The sequence below is a fragment of the Balaenoptera borealis genome, assembly GCF_965194805.1.
Source record: "Balaenoptera borealis genome assembly, chromosome: 2".
NCBI classification, from domain to species: Eukaryota; Metazoa; Chordata; class Mammalia; order Artiodactyla; family Balaenopteridae; genus Balaenoptera; species Balaenoptera borealis.
The window spans coordinates 5136779-5149560 of NC_138867.1; the positions used below are offsets into that span (position 1 = coordinate 5136779).

General features: G+C 42.9%; 1 long non-coding RNA gene across 1 annotated transcript in view; it reads right to left on the reverse strand.

Moving 5' to 3' along the window:
• LOC309623421 overlaps positions 1–12782 on the reverse strand; it is a 720194-nt gene that overhangs the window by 479007 nt on the left and 228405 nt on the right. The window lies entirely within an intron of this gene.

Here is a 12782-nt window from a genome sequence, read left to right on the forward strand (position 1 = left end):
GCTTCCCAGATGGAGCAGCTCCAGTCAGCAGAGGATAGGTCCTCAGTGCAGGGGGTAGCTGTGAACTGTCGGTGGACACATACAGCAGCTGGGGGAAGGGAGCCCAGCCTGGTAGGGGGTCTGGTGGGACACCATATTGCCTATGACAGTCTACCCTATGCACTACTCAAATCCACTGCCTCCATTAGCTTCTATCTGCCTACGATTCTGTGGTCACAAGTCTCCAGGAAACATACCAGAGTCAGGTTGCTGGAGAAATTGCACCCACGACGGACACTGATGGCCGCAGCTGAAAACGCTGAATGAATGATCCTCAGGGGGGAAATCTATAAAAGAGTAAGGGATTCAGAACAGGGAAGGAGAAACTGAGCAGGGTGTGGTTTCAGGGAAAGATCCAGGTTGCAGGGTGGGGCATTGGAACCTAAATAACATCATCAAGTTGCCACCCCTTTGAGGCAGGGGAATGTCTTGTGCCCTGTATCAGTAAGCCATTGACTGTGGACCATGGGACTGGGGGACATCTCACCAGCAGCAAAACTCACAGCAGCTGGTAGGTTGGTACCAGACTGATGAGGGGGACCTGGGTGAGGCGCCATAGTGCCTACTAAATCCGCGTTGTGTGCATTCACATTCTAATTACACTACTACTGATTGTGTGAATTGGGCAAATTAGTTAATCTCTGTGCCAATTCTATAAAATGTCACACAATAAGCTCTCAGTGATGTTAGGTTTTATTGTTGTTACTTGTTTTTATTGGCATTGTTGCTATTCATTGTTCATTTAATGGAGTTTTCCAAAATGCTGAGTATGAACCAATATTTTGATTCATGGGAAATTAAGAAAAATTAAAAATTTGAGATTAAGAAATGGATGAATTTTCACTATGTACTGCTGAATACTTAAAGGCACAATTAGTACAAGGTCAGTTTTAAAATATTCATTTGTTTAAAATATTCATTGAGTATTACTCAATACTCATGCTGAGTAAAATAATTAATAGCCTCTTGAATGGAATTTCTCATTCTATACACATAGGAGATAAACATGAGATATATCAACAAATCTGGTTTATAGGTGAGGAGAGTTTGGTCCCATGCCCAGATCCATTCCTGACTCACTGTAAGAAAGACCTTGGGAAGATGACAGTCACCTTCGTCCCCCTGAGGCTGTCATATTAAATGGGGACAGGGAGAAAGCTGACATCTTCGAGTGTTAGCTAAACCTGGGGCTGATTGGTTGTAAGAAACAGAAACCCATTTAAACTAGCTCAAGAAAAGGGAGATTATTTTAATTGTATTGAGTTCAGCAAATCCTATAATTTGCCATCAGGGATGTTTGTTATGATTCTTTGCAAATAAAATTCAAATTCTAAGACTCTCAGTCTCTGTGTCTCTTAGATCAAGTCCTCAAGAGACAATATGATTGGCAGCTGATCTGGTCAAATCTGCTGCAGCAGGAAGAGGGTCCATGTGGTGGAACCCCGCTGTCCTGCTCAGGGCTGTGAATGGGATGTGAGCTGGTGTATGACATTAAGCACAGCAAATAAAGCTGATTACCAGCTCTGCTTCGAGAACATTCTATGTGCTAGTCACATTCTATGTGCTGTCTGCTTTCTTCTTGGTAATCTTGCTGGGCATAGGTAGATGAGCTCATTTTATAATTCTGCAGACTTAGGGAGATTAGGTTAACTTCCCAGATCTGCAGTTGGAAAGGCAGAGCTGGGAGAGCTCATTCCTTCAGGTTCTGTGGATGACAGCCCATGTCCAACACACCTCTTCTAGGATTTACCAATGCTGGTGTCTCTGTGAAGTGGGTGAAAATGACTGATCCCCGTGCTGTGATAGGAGACTGTCATTACACCAGCCTGTAGGAGTAGGTTTTTCTTCTGGGTGCCTGGGAAGCTTGCCTTCTGGCTATCAGGAGCCCTTGTTCACTGCTGGAATACACTGAGACAATGTCCCACGTCTCATCTTTGCCTGTTTCATTCTTGGGTCTCCCAAGGCAGATCTTCCCTACATACAGGAAATAGTTCTTCTAGTGTTAACTTGGGGCAAACTAGGGCCCAGTAGTTCAAAAGCTAGAAGTGACACAGCTATTCTACAAGTCTTGTATTAATTACTCCATGGGTGGCCCCAAGGTCCCACATTTTCCTTACTCTTGATGCCTCAGATCATGTGGTTATTCTGGAATACTTCTTGGAAAACTCTAATTTTTTTAATCATCCTGCTTTATGCTTACATTGCGTAGGGGGTCTTTAGCTCTGTTGGTTTTCCTTGTCAATCTCATCACAGTTGATCACAACTTCCAGAAATTCCTCAGTGTTCTGATCTTCCCATGAAATCATTTCATTTTCCATGACCAATATGCATTTGTTCTTATTTTGGAATTCCTTCTTTAATTCGATAGGGTTTTGGTAGAGGCAGAGGTAGATTTGTGTGCTTAGCCGTCTCGAAGTGGAGGCCCTGGACGTCAGTCTACATTATTGATAAATGCCAGAAATAAAGCTTAGCTCTTCAACACATTCTGAGTCTTCTGCTTATGTGTAGCATAATAATTTTAATCAAGTTTTTTCGTCTGTTAGTTTTGGTCTTAGGTGTTGGTGGTTTCCATCCCTTTCATGATATTTTTTTTTTCCATCAGTGCAACATCATAAACACAGCCTCTGAAAAAAATGAGACATGAATTTTTGATAGCTGTTCTTTTCTTTTCATCTTTTTTTAATTGCTCCATTTCTGATTAATAATGGTTTCAAGAAGAAAGGTAGATTCTGTTTCTTCTGCAGAAAAAACAACAAAAAAACACTCTCTTTTCTTTGCAAGACATCTGTACATATCAAGTACCATGTTCCCTCAGGTAATGTTCTCAGAGTGAGGAAAGCAGTGGCTCTTTTGCACATGAGAATGTAGAGTTATCTCCATAGACGGAAGGAGGTAAGTATTGAGACAAAGCCTCTGGCTTTTGGTCAACAGCAAATTTTATGAGTCTCCAGTGTGATAAGGCTGATGAAAAATAAAATGTGATCTTAAACGGCAATAAAAAAAGTACAATATACTTGGAACATTTCTCTGTTTGTCTTTTTAAAAATCATCATAACAAATTATTATAAAGCAAACAGCCAGCAGGCACCACCCAATCAATAGAGCTTGACATGCTCACCTGGAGCTCCCCAGTCCCAATCACCAGCTCTCCATCCTTTCAGAGGTAATTATTTCCTTGACTTTTATGGTAACCAGGTCCTTGCATTTCTTGATAGTTTATCACCCATGTGCATATCTAGACACTGAGGATTTTTATACGTATTTTATATTTATTTTAGTCTCAGTTTTCCCCACCATCCCGTTCATTTTCTTGCCGGTTGTCTCTTTGAAAACAGAAATTCGCAGTCTGGAATTTGAGAATTGCATTCTTGTCTTGCAGGTTAACATTATCTTCTGTCCTTCGTGTTCCCTGCAAATAGGCAACTGAATTTGGAGACCTGCTGAGACTCAGATTCTATCCTGGCAGCAGGAGGAATAATGACCCCTCCCCGAAGATGTCCATGTCAAACTCCTTGGAAGCTGTGAATATGTTACCTTACATGACAGAAGGGACTTCGCAAATTTGCTTCAACTGAGGATTTTGAGATTGAGAGAGTACGCTGAATTATTCAGGCGAACCCAACGTAATCACAAGAGTGCTTATAAGAGGGAAGCAGGAGAGCCAGTCAGAGAAAGAGCTGTGATGACGAAAGCAGATGTCAGAGTAATGGGGCCACAAGATAAGGGACGTGGAAGCCTCTAGAAGCTGGAAAAGAGAAATAAACAGATTTTCTTCTAGAGGCTCCAGAAAGAAACAGAGATCTGCTGCCACTTTGGTTTTAGCCCCATAAGACTTCTGACCTCAAGAACTGTAAGGAAATAAACTGTGTTGGTTAAGTCACTAAGTTTGTGGCACTTTGTTACACAACCATAGGAGACTAATGGGATCCATCTGGCAAGAGCACAGGACGTGGGTGACATGGTCTGTCAACAGCAGACACGTTAGGTCTGGGTTCTCTCTTTTTGTCCTGTCAGCTGAGGCAATGCTCAACGCTTCAGTCTATAATCCATTGGGGTTGCAATATGGTGTTATTCTATTTCCATCATTTTTTTTGTTTATGTATTAGCTGGAATACTTCTATAAATAGATGTTTCTACATGGTATTGTTCACATAGGAAAGGAAAGATATATGCTCACATTTCCCCTTTTACTTACCAGGTTATTAGATAATGAATCATTTCCTTCCAGGCTCTGAAAGTGATCAAGTCAGGTTTTTAATATAAAGGATTTATAAAGAGTTCAGTCCCTTACAAACCTGACCCTCAATGGAGATCAAGTTGTTCTGATTTTGGCCAATGGAAGACTCTCAATGTGGCTTCTGAGCCTTTTGATGTGACCCTGTCAGTCTTTGATTCTAGAAGGTTTTTGCTTTCTAAAATAACAAGGTATTCCAGAATCATCTTGTGCATTTTCTGTCCCATATCTGGAATCTGGAATCTCAGGAAATCTTGGTTTCTTTTACTGGAAAATGAAATTTCAAAACCACAGTCGAGGGTCTAAGTGGTAATAAAGCTATATTACCTAGGACTCTGGTGTATCATCACAGATGATGATTTGATTGACTATATTTGTAAAATGACTTTTCTAATTTTCTTGTAAAAATAATTTTTAGCAATTCCTTTAATAGAAATAAAATTAACTTTTCATTTACCTAAAGAATAATATTGGGCTTCCCTGGTGGTGCAGTGGTTGAGAATCTGCCTGCTAATGCAGGGGACACAGGTTCGAGCCCTGGTCTGGGAAGATCCCACATGCCGCGGAGCAACTAGGCCCGTGAGCCACAACTACTGAGCCTGCGCGTCTGGAGCCTGTGCTCCGCAACAAGAGAGGCCGCGATAGAGAGAGGCCCATGCACCGCGATGAAGAGTGGACCCCGCTTGCCGCAACTAGAGAAAGCCCTAGCACAGAAACGAAGACCCAACATAGCAATCAATCAATCAATCTTAAAAAAAAAAAAAAAGAATAATATGGGATTAATTGATACATCTGACCTAATAAAATTTAGTCAAAATTTTAATAGTACGATTTTGTTATTTAATATACACCACTGGGTGTTCTAAAGTTAGGAAAACACATCTTTTTGAACCTGGATTTACAAGTCTTGTAACTAACATTTCTATACTATTAATATACCCTGCCTACTGATGAATATTTATTTCTCCAAAACAAGTTGACTATCTAAATCCTGCTCATCACTCCCAGCCCCCTGTTCTCCACACCAGTTAAAGTCTAAATCCCTTGGTCTGGCATTCAAATACCCCAGGGCCCCTTTGATTTTATTTTAAACCAGCTTATTTCCCACCATTATTTCTAAGACACCTTCAGAATGTCTCAGAATCCTCCACCAGGACATTGGTTTCGGTGCCTGACAAACAGGGGTTTAAAACCACATCTGGGTAAAATGGGATGGTTTATAGTCCATGTGAGACTCATTTTCCATCTGAGGACAGCATCCCTCCTGCAGAAGGAAGCACCGGCTGAGGATTGGATGGAGAAACGTGCGTCGGGCACAGCGCTCCGCGCAGACGGAGCCCCAGGTCATGCTAGTTTCACCCTCCTGGCTATTCTCACCCATTTAGTAGCTCCCCCACATTCCCTGCATTAATCCAAGTCTTACCCACTTTTCAAGTCCAGCCAGACTCCACTGCTTCCTCAAAGGTGTTGTTCACTTCAGTCCATAAAGGTCTATCCCGTTTCTGAGCAGGCATGGAATGTTCTAGTCCCCGTCCCCCAGGATGTAGCTGCCTTAGGATTAACATTTAAAATTAATTACCTTACATGCATTTAAAATTACACTCTTCTCCAGAGTCACCTTTCCCTGCTTGTGTCCTGATTTTCTATGAAGAAAAGGAAAGATTTACATTTGTCAAGTAAGTGCTCGCTGTGAGGCTGGCAGTGTGCCCAGGGCTCTGCACACCTGTGAGTGTGGTCAGGTGAGGTGAGCCATGATTAGCATGGACACACACACACACACCCCTTCACTCCCAGCGCTCCGGACTGTGTGGAGAGGCTATCGTGAAGTGGTAGACAGTGACTTGGGGATGCTGATTTAGCTGGTCGGGGAGGCCCTTCAGAGGAGACCCTGGTGCTGAGGGTGATGCAGCCCCAGGCAGCCCCAGGAGAGCGAGCCTGCCACGCAGAAGGAACAGAGAGTGCAAGGACCCTGCGAAAGGCTCTGCCAAAGTGACACGCCTGCTGCTTCCAGACTTGAGAAGCAAACTCAAGAGTGATCTGCAGGAAAACGAAAGCACAAATAAAAATCTAGTCTGCTGCAGTCCTACAGAGCAGGTCTTACTGGGAGAGCGGCAGTCTCACTACTACACTATGTGGTTGCTCTGTGCTTCAGCCCTAAGGGCGTGGCTTCCCACCACCATTCTGTCCACAGAGGGCATTTCTCACTGCTATCTGGTAGGACAGCTGGAAAGATATTATTTTACCAAAATAAACTTTTTTCATTAAAAGTTATGACTGCACCTGCAATACAGCCCAGCATGTGGCATGTCAGCTTTGTTGTACATTATCTTCCTATTACTGTTCCAGGAAAGATCTCTATCAGTGACTGCCTGCAGAGTAGGGAAAAAATCCAAAATGGAGCTTTGCAACTTATAGCCTAGAGGATACAAAAAGAAAAGAAAAAACAGCAACAACAACCTGGGGTTCCATATCCTCCTTTCCCTCAGGAAAGGGAAAGATTTACCTGATTTTGAGTAGCTTAGTTCACATATGTAAGGTTATTTTTATGTCTATGAGAAAAGGAAGTGTTGCATCCAAGCAAATTTTAAATGCAGTTAAAATGTGGACGGATATTGCCAAATTACACGCCAAAAAAAGGCCTTACGTACATGACCTCTCAAGTCTTACCCAAACTGCATGCAATTCATCCCCCATGCCGGCTCGTGTGCAGGCTTGGGAGTCTGTGTTTTCCCTTATACTTTCTCCCTGTCCAACCTTTTGTCCTTCTAAAGATTTAGCTTACCTGGTCCCTACTCAGAGACACCTTTCCTCTGTGGTAGGAAGGATCTCGCAGCTCCGGGGAAGGGGAGGGATCAGTGAGGCTGGGATGTGGGGATGAGTGGGACAGACAGGCACTTCCTGAGGGACATGGAGACCGAGGGAAGGCCTGTGCATTTGAATTTGGTTCTGAGCCGGCTGGGAAGTCAGTGGAGGGTGGGACACACAGCCTGATGCTTGCTCTGGACGATCCCTCGGCTGCTATGTGGCGATGGGCTGAAGGAGCCAGGGTGAAGCCAAAAGGCCAGTTAGGGAGCTGGTGGTAACTCGGGCGGTGGCTACAGAGTCTGGGACAGAGGGCGGCTCTGGCAGAGATGCTAAGTGAGAGGATTCGGGTTATACAGAACGTAGGTGGGTGTGAGAGAATGGCGACCACCAATGATGCGCCATGGAGTTTTGGCTGTAGCAGGTGATAGAATGATGCTGTCTACCAGTGGAAACCACTTTCTCGCGGGTTTGTCGGTTACATTTTACAGGAGCCATCCCAAAACAGGATGAGGCAGGTGGGAGATGTGGCATGTTTCATCTGGGAGCAGTGCTGCCGTGGGGAGGGGAAGAGGTTGAGGGCATTCTGTTCCCACAGCTCAGGTTCCAGGGCCGTACAGGACTGGGGCTGTCTCCCAGGTGCGTTAGCTCCACCCTGGAGAAGGCACAAGGACGTGACTTGCAGTGCTAACCCTGTCCCATCGGGCCCTTTGCCTGCTGGTTGGATGGGAGTGTGCCGTCATCTGTGTATAGTCATGTGATTAGCATGTCCTTTGGCGCATTAGCTCCCCTGGGACACTTGTCTAGTTCACATCTTCTTGTCTGGATGTTCCCTCTTCCCTTCTGTGGACCCTACACACCACTGCCCTGTATAACCCAGACTAGTTCAACATAAGACCTCATTTCCCCTGCTTCTCCTTGTCCTAGAATGGAGTCCACCACTCACCTGGGGACAGGTTAGGTGGGAGGTGGGTGGGAAGGAGGAATGACAGGTGAGAAAACACAGAGGTTTGAGAGGCCATTTCCTCTCCAAGGCCCTTCCTCGGGAGGAGCTGGGGTGCTGGGTGGGACTCAGGCAGGACGGAGAGTCTGCAGAGCTGAGGTGAGGGCCCACGGAGGGTAACCATGGCACTGTCTCTGAGCTGTGGGCAGACCACTGACCAGCAGCCTCAAATCTTCCAATGGCTGCCCACCGCCATCACCAGGAAAGCCGCGGGTCACCCATCACGCAGGTCCAGGCTTCCCTCTGTCTCAGCCGTTGTTCCCAGGTAGGTTTTAGAGTGAGCTCCATCGCAGTCAAAACACAGATTTGAAACTCAAAGAACAATTCAAAAGAGAGATTTGAAACTCAAAGAATAATTTGAAACTCAAAGACTCGGGGCCTGGGAACAAATAAGCACACAGGCCCACTTGCCCTGTCAGCTCAGAGGAAGGAGTGTGAGCCATTTGTGTCCTGAGACACAGCTGTTCCAGGCTGTTTCACTTCCCGGCTTTGTGGGTGGCGGGCGTGGATGTCTGAGGCTGTAGTGTGGCCTCGCTGGGCAACTGGACCTTCTGATTGTGAGCACTTCACTTAAAATGTGTTTGCACAGACTTTGAAGATTATAACTACTTGTAGAATTTACATCTTATTTCAGGACTGTAATAGCCAGTTAGACTGTCTTCAGTACCAGATTCTTGCAGAAAGACGTTAACAGTGACATCTTCACTTGTGCTCCAGGAGTCACCATGAAAATAATTAGGGTGCTGAAGTGTTTGCTAATAATACGTTAGGTGGAGAAACGACCGCTCTTTCAAGGAATCTCTGCACTAGAAAAGTTACTTTTTACTTTAAGGATTACATTTTCTCTCATCATTTTAAGTTATTAATTCTAGGACGAATTTAATCTAGATGGAATAAAGCAATTTTGTTGATTAAAAAAAATCCTACTTCCCCAAATTTCTCTAGTCTAGGGATTATAATAGCAGCATCTTTTCTAGAAGGTCCCAGCTTGTTCAGGGAGTGAGAGCCAGTAAACCTCATTCCCCTGGAACAGAGGACACAATCCTTAATCTTAGCATCTAAGACTTTTGTGATCAGGATACATGTCAATTTTCAACTTTCAGGCCTTTTGGAAAACCAGAGGTGCAATTGAGAATGCGCTTGTATTGACCAAATCAATCCTCCTAGCATTGGCCTAGAAGAGTATGTCTAAATGGCACCAAACCACGTTTGAGGCAGACACAGGCTGCTGGCCTTGGTTGACTGCCCATCACTGGGACTCGCCACCAGAACAAATTACGCCAGCTGGTGGATTCCCACAATGCCCTCCCTGGCTGCTTGAAAATTATCTGTTGGACAGTGGAAGCAGGACACCGTTCCCCTGACAAGTTTATTGCTGTGTGAAACACTGATTTATCCCCCATCTCATCACACATATCGTTTGTGAAATGAGCTGATAAATGAAGCCGAGTCATTAAAATTTTCCATCATCTAAATACTTTCTATTCATTTATTTATTCATTGAAATGTGTAATATTTTACTAGTGGATTGCCACTAGATGCAAGACATTTCACTTTGTGCTCTGGGATCGGTGGGGCAAAGGACCAGGTGAGAATCCATAGTTGTGTAGATGATAAACCTTGTGTCTTCAAGAAACTTACACTCTAATGTGTCTTCTGCTGTGGAAAACCTTTTTGACTTAGCTTTTCAAACACAATATAGATATTTTGTTTTATTTTATTTTGGATAAACACCTAGGAGTGGAATCATCATGTCACATGGTAAGTGTGTTTATTTATTTGGCCATGCCACTCGGCTTGTGGGATCTTAGTTCCCCAACCAGGGATAGAACCCGGGCCCATGGCAGTGAAAGTGCCAGATCTTAACCACTGGACCACCAGGGAATTCCCACAATAAGCATGTTTAGTTTTATGAAAAACACTGACAGGTCTTCACCCAAAATGTTTGTTACATTTTACATTCCCACCAACAGTGTATGAGAGTTCCCATTAGAGCAAATCTTTCAAGCATGTGTATGGTCAGTCTTAATTTTAGCTGTTCTAGGAGGTGTTGAGTAGTATCTCTTTGTGGTTTTCATTTGCATTTCACTGATAATGATAATGAAAACTTTTTAATGTGCCTAATAATTATTTGTGTATTTTCTTTTGTGAAGTGTCTCTAAAAAATTTGCCCTTCTGATTGGACTGTTCCTCTATTTATTATTGAATGTTTTATTGCTGAATGTTATCGCTTGAATGTAAAATAGGGGTATGTATACCTGGGTTTCTGCAAAGTATCAAGTGTTCTCTGATTCAAGCCTCCTGGTCTGAGTTAGAATGGAAGCACCAAGAGCTTCCTAATCAAATATTTTTCATGTGTTCATATTGATTCACTCACAATGTTGCTCGTTGCTCCAGAAACCATTTTTGTAGTTCTTCTGTAGGCTGATTCTGAATGTATTTTAACTTGATAGTTTCAGTTAATTTTTTTTTTTTACTAGACTGCTTAATGATATGAGAAACATGTTTGTTTCACATTAAGTAGTAAAATTTACCAAACAGTAGGCAAAATAGAAATTAATGTTTGAAAATTTTAAAAAAAGAAGAAAAAAATGAATGGAACAAAGATTAGAAATATAAATTATGTTATCACAGTAACCACTTCTAAGTTATATGTATAGCTCATCTTCATTTTCTTCCATTTTATTGCCTGCCAGTGCAAAAAATTTATACCAATGCATGTGTACTGTTGTGCAATAAGAACTAAATTTATTTTTAAAATCAGAAAGAAAGAGAAAATATATTCGTGACCGGTTCCATTTTTGAAAAGAAGCTTCCTACTACTAACGACTGATCTGTTCTTGCATTTTTTAAAATTAAAATTGTGATACGTCAAATATGTAGTCATATGTACATGGAATTATGTAATCATTCACTAATTAAAAGACCTTGGTTTTGTTTTTTGAACACTCACTATGAAATAACATCAAAGTATGGACAGCAAGTGCTTTAAACAAGATGGGAGCTGAGCCTGTTAAGAAATAAAGCAAGAAAGCCTTCCTTTGCCTTTGCGGCAAGCAAGCAGCTCTTGTGGGTATCAGTGATGTTGATTTCAAAAGGAATGTTTCGGCTTCATCACAAGAAGCTATTAATCCAGGCAACCTCAACTCTTTCAGGTACTGCAGTGATTTTCCTCACAGATCTATTCAAGATGCTGCCAAATTTCTCCCTGGCATTTAACCAGGCCCATCAGCAGTCGTAAGACTCCTTTTGCATGGCTGGCGTCAGCGTCTCCGCTCCATCTCTCAGACCCAAGGAGGGGAATGAGCCCAAGCACACCAGGAACCTGGGTGACTCACAGCTGCAGCTCCAGTGGCTCTGTGTTCGGTGGTCCCTGAAATGTGTGCTTTTTCTAAGATGCAATTTTCCCTAAAGAAAGGCGTGCTGTTGGCTTGTCTGAAGACATTCTGAAAAGGAAGAGTGTAGACTCTGGCCCCTCTAGGAAGCTTTATGGTTGTGATCTGTAAGACAATTTCCCATCACTGGCTAACCCTGAAATAAATGAGAAGCGAAAACACGCTCCATTCATATATCGCCATGGTTCCCTGACCTCATTACCCTGGTCCACTGACTCCTCAGATGCCCTTCTTTTTTTTTTTTTTTTTTAACGTCTTTATTGGAGTATAATTGCTATACAATGGTGTGTTAGTTTCTGCTTTATAACACAGTGAATCAGTTATACATATACCTATGTCCCCATATCTCTTCCCTCTTGCATCTCCCTCCCTCCCACCCTCCCTATCCCACCCCTCTAGGTGGTCACAAAGCACCGAGCTGATCTCCCTGTGCTATGCGGCTGCTTCCCACTAGCTATCTATTTTACATTTGGTAGTGTATATATGTCCATGCCACTCTCCCACTTTGTCCCAGCTTACCCTTGCCCCTCCCCGTATCCTCAAGTCCATTCTCTAGTAGGTCTGCTCAGATGCCCTTCTTAATGTCACACTTTCTCAGTGCATTAAAAAAGCACTTTACAGTACAGGCTTTCTTTGTATAAGTTCTAGCAACCTTGGAAAATAAAGAATGATAACCTCCAAACTGAAATAACACAGTGCAGTGTATGTGTGGTATTGAATGCATACTGTTTCTGTGGGCGTGATGCTACATTGTTGTTTATGTTTTGAGGAACCTCCTTGCTCCAGGAATCACACACACGATTCTGGAAGCTTCTGTGCATCAGAGGAAGTCCTTTTCTTTCCATAAGTCACACCTGTCTTGCTGAGAATACTGCACCTGCAGCAATATTTGACTTTGCATCCAATGCAGTGGACGGAGGCCAGGGCCTTCTCAAAGTTTGTAATCGTAGGGTCTTTCTGCTGTTGTGGACACAGCAAAACAAAAACCAACAAAACAAAACACAACAAAACAAAACAAAACTAAAAAACAACAAAACAAAACAAAAGGAAGGATGGGCATTTTTTCTTAATTTAATTTTATTTATTTTTTATACAGCAAGTTCTTATTCGTTATCTATTTTATACATATTAGTATATATATGTCAATCAAAATCTCCCAATTCATCCCACCACCACCACCTGCCCCCTGCCACTTTCCCTTGTTGGTGTTCATACATTCTCTACATCTGTGTCTCTATTTCTGCCCTGCAAACTGGTTCATCTGTACCATTTTTCTAGATTCCACATACATGCGTTAATATACGATATT